We start from the raw sequence: 18,738 nt of genomic DNA, 5'->3' as shown, positions 1-18,738 counted from the left end.
CTAACCACGGGAAAGATTTATGTCATTTCTATTGCTTTTTTTTTTAAACTAGTAATGGCAGCGATTTGTGTTTTTTTTTTTTTGCGGGACTGCGACATTGCGGCGGACAGATTGGACCCCTAACTGACATTTTTGACACTTTTGGGGGTACCAGTGACATTACTAAAGTAATCAGTGCTATAAATATGCACTGCTACTGTAAAAATGACACTGGCGGGGAAGGGGTTAACTGTATTGGTGATCAAGGGGTTAAATGTGTCCCTAGGGGAGTGATTCTAACTGTAAGGGGGTGTGGCCTGTGAAGTAATCACAGAGACATGCGATCCTATATAGAAGGATCACATAGCCTCTGTGATCATCTAAGGGAGAATGACAGACGGCTGTGTTTACATCAGCCGTCTGTCTTTCTCTCTCAACTGCGGGAGATCGCGAGTGGGTGGCGGCCATCGGAGCCACCGGTCACATGCAGTGGCTCCATAACTGATGAGCAGGGGCAGGAGAGCGCTGGCGGCAGGGCGCGTTCGCCCCCTAGAGTCTCCTGAGTGATGTTATATTACATTGCTTTGCTCAGGAGCGGCTGCCTGCCGCAGTAAAACTGCAGTGGGCGGTCGTTATGTGGTTAAATACAGAAGGTTTTGTTTGCGCACATTAGCAAATATTTGCGTAAGCCTCAGTGCCCACGCCAACTAAGGGACCTCTGTATATACTGCAGTCTTACCATGGGTCCCTGTGCCTTTGAGGGGGGGTGGGTTCTGTCCAGGCATACCTGCCCTTAATCTATCCAATCTTATATGTGCTCCATCTGTGGAGGCTCTGGAAATATAGAGCTAGGACTGCAGTATATACAGAGGTCTGTTGGTGTGGGCATTTTGGCTTACGCATATATTTGCAAATATGTGCAAAAGAAAACCCCTCTCTTTTTAACGTAAACGGGAAAATTTGGTTGTTTTGTAGGCTGCAGTGATAATTTCGTCAACGAAAAAATTTTCGTCAAAATTTTCGTCAGCGCCCTTTTTACGGTTACCAAAACTAAATGAAAAGTACACCACATTTTGGTCCACTGACGAAAACTATAAGAAAAATGATTTTCGTTTTCGTAATTGTTGGGCAAGGATGTTTAACTTCATGAACTTCCAGTTTACATGGAGCTCCTTCTGCATCTGCTCCCAGCAAGCAAGTCCGTAGCGAGCTTCGCTTAGCAGCAGTTAGCAGGCTGTGCAGCCAGCATTACAGGCCTCCCAGTCCTCAGACAACTGTCCAGAGCAGCACTGTGCATTACAGGCCTCCCGACGACAACCCCACTCCCGACGACAACCGTCCAGACCAGAGAGCACTGTGAGTGTGTACATTACAATTTCAAGCTTCCCCCCCAGACCACCATCCATCCAGGGCAATGTGTGCATTACAGGTCTCCTGTGACCACCAGCATCCAGAGCACTGTGCATTACAGGCCATCACTCAGACCTGAGACCACCATCCAGCACTGTGCAGCATTGCAAGCCTCTCAGAGTCAGACCACCATCCCAGAGCACTCTGCATTACAGGCCTCCCCTCAGACCACCAAACAGTGTACTGTGCAGCATTACAGACCTCTTTCAAACCACCATCCAGAGCACTGTGCAGCATTACAGGACTCTCATAGTCTAATACCACCATCAAGAGCACAGTGCAGCATTACAGGTCTCTTATACTCTCATACCACCGTCCAGAGCACTGTGCTGCATTAAAGGCCTCCTTAGACCACCGTCCAGAGCACTGTGCTGCATTAAAGGCCTCCTTAGACCACCGTCCAGAGCACTCTGCAGCATTACAGGCCTCCTCAGACCACCGTCTAGACTAGAGCACTCTGTAGCATTACAGCCACTGTCCAGAGCACTGTGTGCAATGCATTACTGGCTTCCTCTTCAGACTATCCATGTCCAGAGCACTGTGAGTGTGTTCATTACAATTACAGGCTTCCCCCCCAGACCACATCCATCCAGGGCAATGTGTGCATTACAGGTCTCCTGTGACCACCAGCATCCAGAGCACTGTGCATTACAGGCCATCCCTCAGACCTGAGACCACCATCCAGCACTGTGCAGCATTGCAGGCCACTCAGAGTCAGACCACCATCCCAGAGCACTCTGCATTACAGGCCTCCACTCAGACCACCATACAGTGTACTGAGCAGCATCACAGGCCTCTTTCACACTACCATCCAGAGCACTGTGCAGCATTACAGGACTCTCATGGTCTCATACCACCATCAAGAGCACTGTGCAGCATTACAGGCCTCTTATAGTCTCATACCACCATCCAGAGCACTGTGCTGCATTAAAGGCCTCCTTAGACCACAGTCCAGAGCACTGTGTAGCATTACAGGACTCTCAGACCACCGTCCAGAGCACTGTGCAGCAACACAGGCCTCCTCAGACCATCGTCCAGAGCACTCTGCAGCATTACAGGCCTCCTCAGACCACCGTCCAGAGCACTACAGCCACTGTTCAGAGCACTGTGTGCAATGCATTACTGGCTTCCTCTTCAGGCTATCCATGTCCAGAGCACTGTGTGTGGTACAGGCCACCTCAGACCACCAACCAAAGAACAATGCAGCATTACAGGCCTCCTCAGACCTTCCACAGTGGCTAAATCTGTATCTGTGAATTTGTTTAAACCTTAATACCAAATATAATAACTTATTAGATTTTCTTTTTACTCCAGGAGTATATAATTTTGGAAATTCTATAGAAATGCTTAAATATTGCATTACAATTTAACTAAACACATTAGATTTTAGATGACCAACATTATTTTATTTGACTGAAATGTACTAGGGATTTTAGTTGACTAAAATACGATTTAAAATAAAACAAGTGCATATGACTAAAATTAGACAAACATGGCATTTTAGTCAAGAGATTATAACTAAATTGAAATCAAATATGGATGCCAAAATTAACACTGTCCGGCTGGCTGGTAAGTGGGCTGGGAAATCTTTTTTGTTTGTTTGTGATGCACATTGCCTGTCCATGTGCACCTTGCTGCAGAGGCCAGTTATAGATTGGGTTGGTTGCCACTTTTTTGTACAGTTTCTATAAAAGGTAAACAGTATTTAGGTAGAGGAGGGATAGACTTCCCTGAAAACTCATTTATTCAGGTCTACCCCTCCTCTACCTAAAAACTGTTTACCTTTTATAGAAACTGTACAAAAAAGTGGCAACCAACCCAATCTATAACTGGCCTACCTAAAGGTGGACAGGGTAGAAGATAACCAAACAAACTATTCAGTCGAAAGGATTGCATGAGGACTCGAGGGCATACAATGCGATTAGAGGAGAAGCGTTTTAACCTCAGGCAACGCGGGGGGTTCTTTACTGTTAGGGCTACAAGATAGTGGAATTCTCTACCACAAGAGGTTGTTTCTGCGGGAAGTATGGTGGCTTTCAAAAGACTCTTAGACTTACATCTCAAGGATCAGAACATTCAGGGGTATGTGAGATGATTACGGCCACACACACCTACACAGGTTGAACTGGATGGACTGTTGTCTTTATTCAACCTCACCTACTATGTAACTATACTGATTAGGAGTTCCAGAGGATAAGAGAGGTTCTGGAGAAGTTTAGAAGGCAAGCATGGAAGATAGTAATGAGGGAGCTAGAGAGTAAGACATCTTGGGAGGCCACCAATGGCCACCATGGTCACCAATAGCACACTTTGTGTGTTGTGCTTTCTTTGGAGGCCACCAATGGCCATCATGGTCACCAATAGCACACTTTGTGTGTTGTGCTTTCTTTGGAGGCCACCAATGGCCACCATGGTCACCAATAGCACACTTTGTGTGTTGTGCTTTCTTTGGATGCCACCAATGGCCACCATGGTCACCAATAGCACACTTTGTGTGTTGTGCTTTCTTTGGAGGCCACCAATGGCCATCATGGTCACCAATAGCACACTTTGTGTGTTGTGCTTTCTTTGGAGGCCACCAATGGCCACCATGGTCACCAATAGCACACTTTGTGTGTTGTGCTTTCTTTGGAGGCCACCAATGGCCACCATGGTCACCAATAGCACACTTTGTGTGTTGTGCTTTCTTTGGAGGCCACCAATGGCCACCATGGTCACCAATAGCACACTTTGTGTGTTGGACTTTCTTCGGCTCACAGGAAAAAGTACCTTCCATGAAAGGGCCATTTGGTCGTGATGCTTCCCAGGCTAAAAGTTCCCATTCCCTACCCTATAGCCATTAATTGCGTCATGGAATTGTTTTCTCTATTGGCTTGGCACCTGTCTCGTGGGTTTTTTTTTTTTCCAAATCTGTTTTCCAAGCCTTAGATATTACAATAATGAATAGATAGTACAATATAAGGACTTTTTTTTGTCAGCCCATTGACGTCACCATGTTACATTTTCCCGGCAGATTAGGATGACCGTTTTCCCACAAAGAAACTATACCTAACAACCAATAACCTTCAGATTCTTCCCAGTAATGGAAGTTCAGAAGCCCTCCACATCACCAGCTCCCCAGTCTGTAATATATGGGATGTTTTTTTATAAACCACCGATACTTCTAAGCCTTTTAATTAAAAGAGTGAAATAAAAGGTACCTTCAATTTCTTTAACAAGTCTCGTATACGGCATGTAAATAGAGGAGAAAGCGTTGTGTTATCTCCTCTCCCACAAAACTGAGCCAATTAAAACTTGAGACGGAGAAGGTGCCTGCTAACGAGACTGAATATTCAACTTCCCCTCTCCATATAATGTGATGCAAATTATAGAGGGAGATAGAGATGGTGCTTTTTTTTTTTGTCCCAGCTGCCAGCGCTCTTCTATTATGTTAATAGAATATCCTGAATATTTAACTTATTTGCTGTGCTGATTCATTAATAGTTTGGAGCCCTGAAAATAATTCATCTCTTGTCCAGGAACAATGCGGTAATTAAAAGTTTGCTGTGTTGAGAAGATGGAAATCAATGGCGGGGAGCCGTCGGAGTGCCAGGCACAATCTGTCAGCTGGGGACTTTTCAGGCGTGCCGACACCCCGCCAGCTACAAAAAAATCTAAGCCCTAAACAGACAAAAGGAAATGATAAGGCTGCTCATCACAATGTAACTACTTCAACGGACGAAAATTAAAATTTAAAACATGCTTAATTGTGTGTGGAAGTCAGGTCTAGTTAGAACAAACCGTACATGCAAGGGGGAATGCTGAGAAAGGGTTTAAAGCAGCCTTTCTCAACCTTTTCAATACAAAGGAACCCTTGAAATTACTTTCTGGTCTCAGGGAACCCTCTGCTAAAAATGACTATGTCTACAACTCAAGATACATTAGTGTGAGGGTCAGTGGAAAGCAGTGGCGGCTGGTGCTCAAAATTTGGGGGGGGGGGGGGCGCAAACAGAAAAATGTAATAGGCATTGCTTTGCGGCAAAAAACACTGTAAAAAATTGCGTGACTTTGAGGTCCCAAAAGTGTGAAAGGGGCCTTCAGTAATCAAAGTATAGTGTGTCCCCATCAATGCAGAGTTACTACAGCGTGCCCCCATTCAATGCAGAGTTACTACAGCGTGCCCCCATTCAATGCAGAGTTACCACAGCATGCCCCCCCATCAATGCAGTGACCAGCATGCCCCCCCATCAATGCAGTGACCAGCGTGCCGTGCCCCTATCAATGCAGTGACCAGCGTCCCGTGCCCCCATCAATGCAGTGACCAGCTTGCCGTGCCCCCTAAATGCAGTGACCAGCTTGCCGTGCCCCCTTCAATGCAGTGACCAGCTTGCCGTGCCCCCTTCAATGCAGTGACCAGCTTGCCGTGTCCCCATCAATGCAGTGACCAACGTGCCGTGCCCCCATCAATGCAGTGACCAGCTTGCCGTGCCCCCTTAAATGCAGTGACCAGCGTGCCCTGCCCCCATCAATGCAGTGACCAGCGTCCCGTGCCCCCATCAATGCAGTGACCAGCTTGCCGTGCCCCCTTAAATGCAGTGACCAGCTTGCTGTGCCCCGTTCAATGCAGTGACCAGCTTGCTGTGCCCCCTTCAATGCAGTGACCAGCTTGCCATGTCCCCATCAATGCAGTGACCAGCGTGCCGTGCCCCCTTCAATGCAGTGACCAGCTTGCCGTGCCCCCATCAATGCAGTGACCAGCGTGCCATGCCCCCATCAATGCAGAGACCAGCGTGCATGCGTGCCCCCCTTCAGTGCAGTGTGCCCCCCCCCCCCTGGAGCCCTGGAGCGGCGCGGCTTCTCTTCAGTCCCGGAGGCGGCTTCTCTTCAGTCCCGGCGGCGGCTTCTCCTCACTGTGTCCTCCGGTGGGAACTTATCTGAGAGGAAGACATTGCTCATGGAACCCCTAACATCCTCTGGAGGAACCCTAGGATTCCAAGGAACCCTGGTTGAGAAACCCTGGTTTCAAGGAAAAATAAAGATTCCATTACAAATCCCATTATAAATGGTTATTACCCATGGTCAATTGTACATGTAAAGCCACTTCTTTATAACCTAAATATAAAGTCGTTTATGTCAGTGGTCTGCTTTTTTAAAATTTTGGTGGGAAACATTTAACTTGCGTGACATGGACCTGCATTGCTGGATGACGTGATTGACAGTGGTTTACATAGTGGGAGGTCACTGTCAGGAAAGGCTTCACCATAGTACACCATAGTACACGTATGCGCATGCGCCAACATGCGTACGCGCATGTGCCAACAGAACTTCAGCACTGGGTAATTGCTGTTTGGTCTACAGCATTCTGTGTATGTCCCTGCATTCCTGTTTCCTGCATTTGACCTCTGATCTTGACTCGGCTTGCTTCCTACCATTTCTATCTGCTACACGTCCTGACCCTTGGCTTCACCTTGGATTCCATTTCTGCCTGCTGCACCTGTTGATCCTGCATCCATTGCCGACTCTGCCTGTGACCCGACTATGCTTCTTTCTGCCTTATATGCCTGATCTGTCCGTCTGTTACCGACCCGTCTCGCCTGACCCTGCTTCCAGCTTACTACAGCTCCTTCAATCCAGCTCTGCATCTTCTGGCACCTGCTTCCTGCTGTGCATCCACAGTCTGTCATCGGCCAAGCCAAGTCAGTCTGCCCGCTTCCAGCTATCCTGCTGGCCCGCCTGCCGGCTGTCTCATCTGCCTGCTGTCAGCTACTGCTACTCCTGGCTTCCTTCCAGCTACTACCTGCACAGACTACTGGACTGATCCTAGGCACTCATACCCTGCTGTGCTCTAGCGGCTACTGTCTCACCTCCAGTTGCCCTCGAGCACGTCAGGCTCACCAACCAGGTACGTGACAGCATGTGACACCTAACTAAGCCTTAGATGGTAGTACAATATTAGGATGAGGACTTGAAGGACTGCCAGTCATAGGACTTCAGGGGTCTATTAGATTCCTCACATCTCACCTGCCTTCCGTTGAAGCTAGTGCAGCACAGATCATGATCCATTAGCTTCTTTCCAGCCATAGCAGCTGGGGAAAGTGACACCTAACTAAGCCTTAGATGGTTGTACAATATTAGGATAAGGACTTGAAGGTCTGACGATCAAAGGACTTCAGGGGTCTATTAGATTCCTTTCTATAAAGAAGTTTGTGATGTGGGTTTCCAGAGATTTCATGTTTGAGGGGTCCAGTGGTCTATTAGATTCCTGACATCTCACCTGCCTTCCATTGAAGCTAGTGGAGCACAGATCACGATCCATTAGCTTCTTTCCAGCCATAGCAGCTGGGGAAAGGGACACCTAACCAAGCCTTAGATTGTACTACAATATTAGGATGAGGACTTGAAGGTCTGACAATCATAGGACTTCAGGGGTCTAATAGATTCCTGACATCTCACCTGCCTTCGATTGAAGCTAGTGGAGCACAGATTGTGATCCATTAGCTTTTTTCCATTTATAGCAGCTGGGCAAAGTGACACCTAACCAAGCCTTAGATGGTAGTACAATATTAGGATGAGGACTTGAAGGACTGACAGTCATAGGACATCAGGAGTTTATTCGATTCCTGACATCTCGCCTGTGTCACCTAACCAACTAGTGGAGCACAGATTGTGATCCATTAGCTTTTTTCCATTTATAGCAGCTGGGAAAGTAACACCTAACCAAGCCATAGATGGTAGTACAATATGAGGATAAGGACTTGAAGGTCTGATGATCATTAGACCTCAGTGGTCTATTCGATTCCTCACATCTCACCTGCCTTCCATTGAAGCTAGTGGAGCACAGAGCATGATCCATTAGCTTTTTTCCAGCAATAGCAGCTGGGGAAAGTAACACCTAACCAAGCCATAGATGGTAGTACAATATTAGGATAAGGACTTGAAGGTCTGATGATGATTAGACCTCAGTGGTCTATTCGATTCCTCACATCTTATCTGCCTTCCATTGAAGCTAGTGGAGCACAGATCATGATCCATTAGTTTTTTTCCAGCAAAAGCAGCCTAGGAAAGTAACACCTAACTAGAAGTGATGTTATACACATTGCTTTTGGGCTCTGTGCAGCTCGGGGAGATCAACAAATGCATGTTTGTTGGTCCTACTTCCCCTACACCTGGCAACACCCATCATATGGGTCCCGTGCCTGCAGGTCAAACAGCTGATCCAGGAAGCAAGCTGCCAGTGTAGGAGCACCTTTCTGGGGATCAGAGAAAGGAATCAGAAAGCCGACTTGTGAAATATACACAGTTGTTCATAACCCCCCTAACAGACGTAAGCCTGACGCATCATCTAGAGGAGTTTTTTGTATCCACATTGCTTTGTTTTCTAAGCAGATTATAACAAAAGATTGAATTTAATGTTCCAGCTGTGCTGATCAACTTGTAGTCATCATTTATCCCTAGGAAATATTATAAAAACTGCTACAAAAGAAACAAAAAAAAGTTGCTGTTGGCCGTCCGCGGTTGAAAAGCCTTTAAATCTGATTTTTTTTTTTCGTGCTCCAGTTTCTATGAACGCCCCCAGCGCGGGAGCAATGTAACGAGGCGAGTCTAACGGTGACATGGGTTTCCTTACCGGCTCAGCGCTTAAAGTGTGTAAAGCCTCATTACTGTGAGTGATGGTTGTACTTTACTTAATGAGGAAATAAACCTCTTCAGAGCAATGAACAGGAAACAAACCAGCTGAAGGCTGAACCGTTACTATCTAAAACCGACATTCCGAGGAGTCAATAAAATCCCAGGGCTTTCCTTAGAAAATATATCGCTGATGTACAGGACCGGAACAATTCAACTTCTAGCTACCTCGTCTACTGTATTGAGAAACCTGCTTTCTTAGCTGTATATGTGAATTTAATAGGCTTAATGTCCAGGCTTTACCTAAATATACCCCCACACTGTCCCCTCTAGATCATGTCCAACATCGGGGTGCGCACTGCGTGTACCCTAATCACCCTGTGCTGCGATGCAGATTCCCCCTGCTTAACACTCCTACCTCCGTGGCAATTGAGTCTACAGAGAAAGGGACTGGGGAATCTCTGTCCTCAATGCCTTTCTCTGCTATTTCCCCAAAGCCCCTCAATGGGGCTTCTAACAAATTGTAAAACAAAAACAATGTCATTAAAAAAATAAATAGAAAAAAAAACCCTGTGGCAACTGAGGCTACAGTTAAAGGCACTGGGGAAATCTCTGTCCCCAATTATTTCACCAAAGCCCCTCAATGGGGCTACAGAGAAAGGGACTAGAGAATCTCTGTCCTCAATGCCTTTCTCTGCTATTTCCCCAAAGCCCCTCAATGGGGCTTCTAACAAAATTGAAAAACAAAAAAAAAAAACAATAACATTTAACAAAATTAATTTTAAAAAATGCCCGTGGCAACTGAGGCTACAGAGAAAGGGACTGGGGAATCTCTGTCCTCAATGCCTTTCTCTGCTATTTCACCAAAGCCCCTCAATGGGGCTTCTAACAAATTGTAAAAAAAAAAAAAACCAATAACATGTAAAAAAAATGTATTAAAAATACCCCCCGTGGCAACTGAGGCTACAGAGAAAGGGACTGGGGAATCTCTGTCCTCAATGCCTTTCTCTGCTATTTCACCAAAGCCCCTCAATGGGGCTTCTAACAAATTGTAAAAAAAAAAAAACAATAACATTTAAAAAAAATGTATTAAAAATACCCCCCATGGCAACTGAGGCTACAGAGAAAGGGACTGGGGAATCTCTGTCCTCAATGCCTTTCTCTGCTATTTTTCCAAAGCCCCTCAATGAGGCTTCTAACAAATTGTAAAAAAAAAACAAAAACATTAACTGGGGCTACAGAGAAAGGGACTGGGGGACTGGGGAATCTCTGTTCGCAATGCCTTTCTCTGCTATTTCACCAAAGCCCCTCAATGGGGCTTCTAACAAATTGTAAAAAAAAAAAAAAAAAAAAAAAAAACAATAACGTTTAAAAAAAAATGTATTAAAAATACCCCCCATGGCAACTGAGGCTACAGAGAAAGGGACTGGGGAATCTCTGTCCTCAATGCCTTTCTCTGCTATTTCACCAAAGCCCCTCAGTGGGACTTCTAACACATTGTAAAAAAACAAAACATTAACATAAAAAAAAATAAAAACAAAACCCGTGGCAACTGGGGCTACAGAGAAAGGGACTGGGGAATCTCTGTCCTCCATGCCTTTCTTTGCTATTTCACCAAAGCCCCTCAGTGGGGCTTCTAACACATTGTAAAAAAAAAAACATTAGCATAAAAAAACAAAATAAAAACAAAACCCGTGGCAACTGGGGCTACAGAGAAAGGGACTGGGGAATGTATTTCCTCAATGCCTTTCTCTGCTATTTCACCAAAGCCCCTCAATGGGGCTTCTAACAAATTGTAAAAAAAACAAAAAAACAATAACATTAAAAAAAAACAAAACCCAGTGGCAACTGAGGCTACAGAGAAAGGGACTTGTGAAATCTCTGTTCACCAAAGGGGCTTCCAACACATTGTAAAAAAAAAAAAGAACAATAACATTTAAAAAAATAAATTAAAAAATTGTAAAAAATAATAACAAAAAACTACTGAGCAGTATGTCAGGGCAGTCAGTGAGCGGTATGTTGGGGCAGTCAGTGAGCAGTATGTTGGGGCAGTCAGTGAGCGGTATGTCGGGGCAGTCAGTGAGCGGTATGTCGGGGCAGTCAGTGAGCGGTATGTCGGGGCAGTCAGTGAGCGGTATGTCGGGGCAGTCAGTGAACGGTATGTCAGGGCAGTCAGTGAGTGGTATGTCAGAGCAGTCAGTGAGCGGTATGTCAGGACAGTCAGTGAGCGGTATGTCAGGGCAGTCAGTGAGCGGTATGTCGGGGCGGTCTGACAAACTGCTCACTGACTGCCCTGACAAATTGCTCACTGTCTGCCCTGAAATACTGTTCACTGACTGCCCCGACGACCGCTCACTTACTGCCCCGTGGTCTGTTGGGGCAGTCAATGTGCGGTATGTCAGGGCAGTCAGTGAGTGGTATGTTGGGGCAGTCAGTGAGCGGTATGTTGAGGCAGTCAGTAAGCGATATGTTGGGGCAGTCAGTTAGCGGTATGTCGGGGCAGTCAGTGAGCAGTATGTCGGGGCAGTCAGCGAGCAGTATGTCGGGGCAGTCAGTAAGCGGGATGTCGGGGCAGTCAGCGAGGGGTATGTCGGGGAAGTCAGTGAGGGCTATGTCAGGGCAGTCATTGAGCGGTATATCAGGGCAGTCAGTGAGCGGTATGTCGAGTCAGTCAATGAGCAGTATGTCGGGGCAATCAGTGAGTGGTATGTCAGGCCAGTCAGTGAGCGGTATGTTGGGGCAGTCAGTGAGTGGTCTGTCGGGGCTGTCAGCAAGCGATATGTTGGGGCAATCAGTAAGCGGGATGTCGGGGCAGTCAGCGAGCGGTATGTCGGGGAAGTCAGTGAGGGCTATGTCAGGGCAGTCAGTGAGCGGTATGTCGAGTCAGTCAATGAGCAGTATGTCGGGGCAGTCAGTGAGCGGTATGTCAGGTCAGTCAGTGAGCGGTATGTCAGGCCAGTCAGTAAACGGTATGTTGGGGCAGTCAATGAGCGGTCTGTCGGGGCAGTCAGTGAGCGGTATGTCTGGGCAGTCAGCAATCGATATGTTGGGGAAGTCAGTGAGGGCTATGTCAGGGCAGTCATTGAGCGGTATGTCAGGGCAGTCAGTGAGCGGTATGTCCAGTCACTCAATGAGCAGTATGTCGGGGCAGTCAGTGAGCGGTATGTCAGGCCAGTCAGTGAGCGGTATGTCGGGTCAGTCAATGAGCAGTATGTCGGGTCAGTCAGTGAGCAGTATGTCATGCCAGTCAGTAAACGGTATGTTGGGGCAGTCAGTGAGCGGTCTGTCGGGGCAGTCAGTGAGCGGTATGTCGGGGCAGTCAGCAAGCGATATGTTGGGGCAGTCAGTAAGCGGGATGTCGGGGCAGTCAGCAAGCGGTATGTCGGGGAAGTCAGTGAGGGCTATGTCAGGGCAGTCAGTGAGCGGTATGTCGAGTCAGTCAATGAGCAGTATGTCGGGGCAGTCAGTGAGCGGTATGTCAGGTCAGTCAGTGAGCGGTATGTCAGGCCAGTCAGTAAACGGTATGTTGGGGCAGTCAGTGAGTGGTCTGTCGGGGCAGTCAGTGAGCGGTATGTCTGGGCAGTCAGCAAGCGATATGTTGGGGAAGTCAGTGAGGGCTATGTCAGGGCAGTCATTGAGCGGTATGTCAGGCCAGTCAGTAAACGGTATGTCGGGGCAGTCAGTGAGCGGTATGTCTGGGCAGTCAGCAAGCGATATGTTGGGGAAGTCAGTGAGGGCTATGTCAGGGCAGTCATTGAGCGGTATGTCAGGGCAGTCAGTGAGCGGTATGTCGAGTCAGTCAATGAGTGGGATGTCGGGGCAGTCAGTGAGCGGTATCTCAGGCCAGTCAGTGAGCGGTATGTCGGGTCAGTCAATGAGCAGTATGTCGGGTCAGTCAGTGAGCAGTATGTCAGGCCAGTCAGTAAACGGTAAGTTGGGGCAGTCAGTGAGCGGTCTGTTGGGGCAGTCAGTGAGTGGTATGTCGAGGCAGTCAGCGAGCGATATGTTGGGGCAGTCAGTAAGCGGGATGTCGAGGCAGTCAGCGAGCGGTATGTTGGGGAAGTCAGTGAGGGCTATGTCAGGGCAGTCAGTGAGCGGTATGTCGAGTCAGTCAATGAGCAGTATGTCGGGGCAGTCAGTGAGCGGTATGTCAGGTCAGTCAGTGAGCGGTATGTCAGGCCAGTCAGTAAACGGTATGTTGGGGCAGTCAGTGAGCGGTCTGTCAGGGAAGTCAGTGAGCGGTATGTCTGGGCAGTCAGCAAGCGATATGTTGGGGCAGTCAGTGAGGGGTATGTCGGGACAGTCAGTGAGCAGTATGTCAGGACAGTCAGTGAGCAGTCAGTGAGCGGTATGTCAGGGCAGTCAGTGAGCGGTATGTCAGGGCAATCAGTGAGTGGTATGTCAGAGCAGTCAGTGAGTGGTATGTCAGAGCAGTCAGTGAGTGGTATGTCAGGGCAGTCAGTGAGCGGTATGTCAGGGCAATCAGTGAGTGGTATGTCAGAGCAGTCAGTGAGCGGTATGTCAGGGCAGTCAGTGAGCGGTATGTCAGAGCAGTCAGTGAGTGGTATGTCAAGGCAGTCAGTGAGCGGTATGTTAGGGCAGCCAGTGAGAGGTATGACAGTGAGAGGCAGGGCAGTCAGTTAGCAGAGTGATCCATCAGTCACACCCCCTGCCCTGAACACCAACTCCAGTGGCCCTACCCTGTGTGTTTTGCCTTTCAAGCTAGGTACTGTCTACCTGCTTTAGGTCAATACAACTGCACTGGCTACTACCATGGGCTCTCCCACCCTATATGGCCCCTAAGACCTTTTTCTCCTCACGGCAGCCAGAAAATGTCAGAGGCCACATGGGAGGAGGAGTCAGAGACAACATGTGAGTGGTGGCAGATACAGTCTTTGGTTTTTACAGCAGACAGAGGTGGGGCAGAACTGAGGTTGGGATTTGGGGGCGGTTACAAAATACATTACATTATCCGTCCCCCACACAGTCCCTACCTAAATAACCTAGGAGCGTGCGGTGGGAGTATAATTGTAATCTATTTTCTACTGTAGCTTTCTAGGGTAGTATAGGGAAAATGTTTCTGGTAGAGAGGCATCATGGAGAAATAGTGACTCCTCTGCGCCACCTGTGCAAGTAGCCGCCTGGCTGGGAATTTTACTGCCCCCCTTATCCTGACACCATAAGGCAGCTGCTTAAGCTGCAGTAAGGAAACGCCACCCTGGTCAAAAGGAACACTTGAACATAACACCTAGATTTGTTTGTTAGATGTCCCATTAAATGATAACCTTGTTGGACATTCCATTCACAGTAAATGAGCTTGTTGGACATTTCATATACAGTATATGAGCTTGTTGGACATCTCAAAAAATGATGAGCTTGTTGGACTTTAATACACAATATATGAGATTGTTGGACATCTCATTAAATGATGAGCATGTTGGACATTCCATACACAGTATATGAGCTTGTTGGACATTTCATATACTATATATGAGCTTGTTGGACATCTCATTAACTGAAGAGCTTGTTGGACAATTGATGTACAGTATTTGAGCTTGTTGGACATCTCATTAAATGATGAGCACGTTGGACATTCCATACACAGTATATGAACTTGTTGGCCATTTCATATACAGTATATGAGCTTGTTTGACTTTTAATACACAATATATGAGCTTTTTGGACATTCCTACACAGTATATGAGCTTGTTGGACATCTGATTAACTGAAGAGCTTGTTGGACATTTCATATACAGTATTTGAGCTTGTTGGACATCTCATTAAATGATGAGCATGTTGGACATTCCATACACAGTATATGAACTTGTTGGACATTTCATACACAGTATATGAACTTGTTGGACATTTCATATACAGTATATGAGCTTGTTGGACATCCCATTATGCAATGAGCCTGTTGTACATTCAATATGCAATATAAGAGCTTGTTGGACATCCCATTCAAAAACAATTGCCCTTAATGTGGTGTTGAACCTCATGTGGAACACCAAACACAACAAGCCATGTCTTTATGGAGCTGGCTTTTTGCACAGTAGCAAGTGGATGTGTTAGAAAACAATAATTGGCTAATGCGCATGCGCAAATTAGCGCCTGGCTAATACGCATTAGCCAATGCGCATGCGCATTCGCTAACGTGCGTGACCCCAGGCACATTATGCGTTCTCACGTTCGCACACATTGACCCGGACGTTTTGGCGTCAAAGAAGTCCAATTTAAAGGCAGCTGGTGCATTTGCACTTTGCTGTTTTGTCTTCAGCTCTCCTGCGTTCCCGAACCTGCTTCCTATTGATTCCTGTCTGATTCCTGTTGACCTTTGGCTCGTCCCTGACCTCGCTTGTTTGCTGCCCGTCCTGACCCCGGCTCGTTTTGACTACTCTTCTGGATCCTCCTTGTCGGCTCATCCATCTTCGGACCTTGACCGGTTACCCTCTGGTGGGGCGACCCTGGGGATCGCGACCTGGTATCCACCTGCAGCCAAATCCATCCTCACCATCAGATGCTCTGGTGAAGAACGGTGGATGCTTAGACCCCGCACCTCAGGCTAGCCTGTGCTACTCACCTCAGGGGTTTCCATCCAAGCTCCGCCCACCGGCAACGGTAAGCCTTCTCTGCACGGCAGGCTTCCACCAGCCTTATAACAGGATGACTTTGGGGAGACAGCAGACACATGATGATAATATAAACAATTGGGCTGATGGCTTTGAGTGGAATTACCGCCTCATTCAAACATCCATCAAAGCAGACCCACAGTCAGTGACACGTGGTGGGCATTATATAGCCATCTGATCTCCATTAAGACCTTTGGTCACAGTGTCTAGCAGAGGACCAATTTTGTGTCTGAGATTCCATGTGTTCTGATTTCAGAAGCCAATGATGCAAAATGTGAGGGTATTACAACAAACCATGTCCTTTATGAACTCCAAAATTGCACCATGTCCACCAATCACATTTTTTATTGTAAACTTTCTTTAGTTCACAGAAGCCTTCATAATAACAAACTAGTTGGTCATACCGAAGTTTATAGTCGATCTCCGTCTAGAAAAAAGGATGAGAAACTCTTGGTATAAGGATTACCTCCAGGAGAGCCATAAGAAGTCTTCAGCTTCAGCTGCCATTTTGCCCTTGTTGGAAGTCCCATGCATCCCTGTACCTTTAAGGAGGAGTGGGCTCCCTCCAGGCAAACCTGCCCTTAATCTATCCACTGCTATATGTGCTTTAATTTGGGAGACTCTCAGAATTATAGACTTAGATACACAGTACACTGGGGTGCCTTGACGTGGCCACTGTGGCTTAATAATATGTTTGCAAATGTGTTAAAACTCTTGTTTTCAACGTTACTGTTAGACAGGGTCAGTTGGTTTTATAGCAGGCTAGCTGGTAAGTTGGAATTTTTGTTTGTTTTTTGATATCCATAAGAAGATTTATCTATCCAACCGTGGATAGGCTTACTTGTTGCAGGCCGCCATATCTACAGGAGAGTGATAGGCCCTACAGGAGCACACAGTACGGAGGTTCCCCTCAAAGATACTTAGTGAATTTTTATTGCCCAGTAGACTCTTTTGCACCTTCAGCAGATTGCTAACATGCAATGAGAAGATGCGTGCAGCTTCCGTCTCGAGTCATTTTCCGGCTGTCGCTTCCACTGAGCATTCAGTCTGGAACTCTCCCAGAAAGGCCATTAAGTTAGAACAATAGCCGTGTGTCCGTATCGATCTCCTGCAGTGCGGAGCTCTGTTTTTGGGGGTTCTTGTCTCATGCCATGCCTCTTAGCATAAAAGAGTAAAGACATGTCACGGAAAGGATCTGACAATACCCAGCACCACTGGTTTATATGGCAGTTATACACACCATGCTGGGGGAATAGCTAATTATCACTAAATCCCTTACTGATATCTACATCATTCATCTTGCTAGATGGGCCAAATTAAAGCGGTTGTAAACCCAAAGTTAAAAAAAAACAACCTGCAAGACAAAGGCATAATGAGCTAGTATGCATCGCATACTAGCTCATTATGTATTACTTACCTTAGAACGAAGCCCCGACACGGACCCCCGGACATCGCTGCGGGCGCTGCCATGATCCCTTCCGGGTTCGGCGGCTCCGGCACGGTGATTGGCTGGAAGAGACGGCTCCGGCGCGATGATTGGCCGGAGCCGCGATGACGTCACTCCCGCGCATGCGCGCGGGAGTGATTTTCCGGCAAGCTCCTGGCAAATAGATTGAAGGTCCCTCCGGACCTTCAGAGCGCATGCGCCGCTCGCGCGAGCGGCTGCATGCACTGTAAATATCTCCTAAACCATGCCGGTTTAGGAGATATTATTTGTACCTACAGGTAAGCCTTATTATAGGCTTACCTGTAGGTAAAAGAGTAAAAAAGCGGGATACTACCGCTTTAAATCTCATTGTAAGGACAATGACGGTGAGATCTAGAGGACTGGGTGAAGATTGACAGAGCGGTTTCTTGACTGGTTCGGCCTGAAAAGGGTTAAAACTTTATGGAGGGCAGCACAGTGGCTCATTGGTCAACAATTCTGCTTTGTAGAACAGGGCTTGACTCCCAGGACTGCTTGGAGTTTGCGTGTAATCTCTTTGCTTGTGTAGCACACCCCACGTAGGAGCTGCTGAGTAAGGATTCCCCACTGTTACATGGCCAGGCACACAGCATTTCCTTCATACGTTCCAACACAGAAAACAGTCTTGTTTTTGATGTTTTGTTTAGGGGCTGATAACTTGGATCAGGTAGGACATTTATGGGATGCCCAACTTGAAAATGTCAAGAGCAATTTACAGAGGGGACAACTTCCTCACTATACAAAACAAGAGAGAAGGATGCCCTGGGATTTTGAATTGAGGTAAACACAGAGGGGCCAATGAATCAATTTTATTGAAAATGTAACAATCATAATATATATATGACCACATGTACATACATGAATAAAAGTATGCTTGCAAGTACAGTAAACACAATGCATAATTGAATTGGAGCATCATAGAACTCGACGCGTATCATGAGAAACATGCTCACTTCTTCAGGAGTATATGCTCATCGATTCGTCTGAGAAGTACATGGAGTATCAATATTAGTTATAAATATATATATATATATATATATATATATATATAAATATAAATATATACACACACAACATATTGTCTAATAAAGTATGAAGACATATGCAGGACCCTATGCTGGGAATACATACTTGCAATTGGATGGAGCCAAAATTGAATGAAATGCCACTGTGATCCCGAGGTGGTGGCAAAGGGCACAGTCTGGGAGCTGGAGGCGTGGGGTGACAAACATCTCAATGGAGAACAGATGGGGGACAAAAAGGACCAAGAGATGTAGAACTTCATCACTATATACAGTGAAAATCCTCTTCTTCATTTCTCCTGCACAAACTTGGTTTACATATGCAGCTTCTGCGGATCACTCCAGAGGGACCAACAGTCTTTAGTGTTAATTCAGGAGCATCTGTCCTTTTGTGGATTTGAATAGCACAATGTGGAGTAAACTGCATTTCCTTCTGCCTTCTTGTAGATCCTGAGCCTAGTTCTACTTCTGCAGAAGATACCAGCCCACCAAGCTGCTTGCTTCTATAGTCCTCCTGACTGTCACATTTTCTCCAGTCCTTTCTGACTGTCACACTTTCTCTAGTTCTTCCTGACTCACACACTTTCCCAGTCCTTCCTGACTGTCGCACTGTCTCCAGTTCTACTCT

This window comes from Pelophylax lessonae (genome assembly GCF_965119305.1).
Source record: "Pelophylax lessonae genome assembly, chromosome: 1".
In the NCBI taxonomy this organism is placed as follows: domain Eukaryota; kingdom Metazoa; phylum Chordata; class Amphibia; order Anura; family Ranidae; genus Pelophylax; species Pelophylax lessonae.
This window is presented reverse-complemented; position numbering follows the sequence as displayed.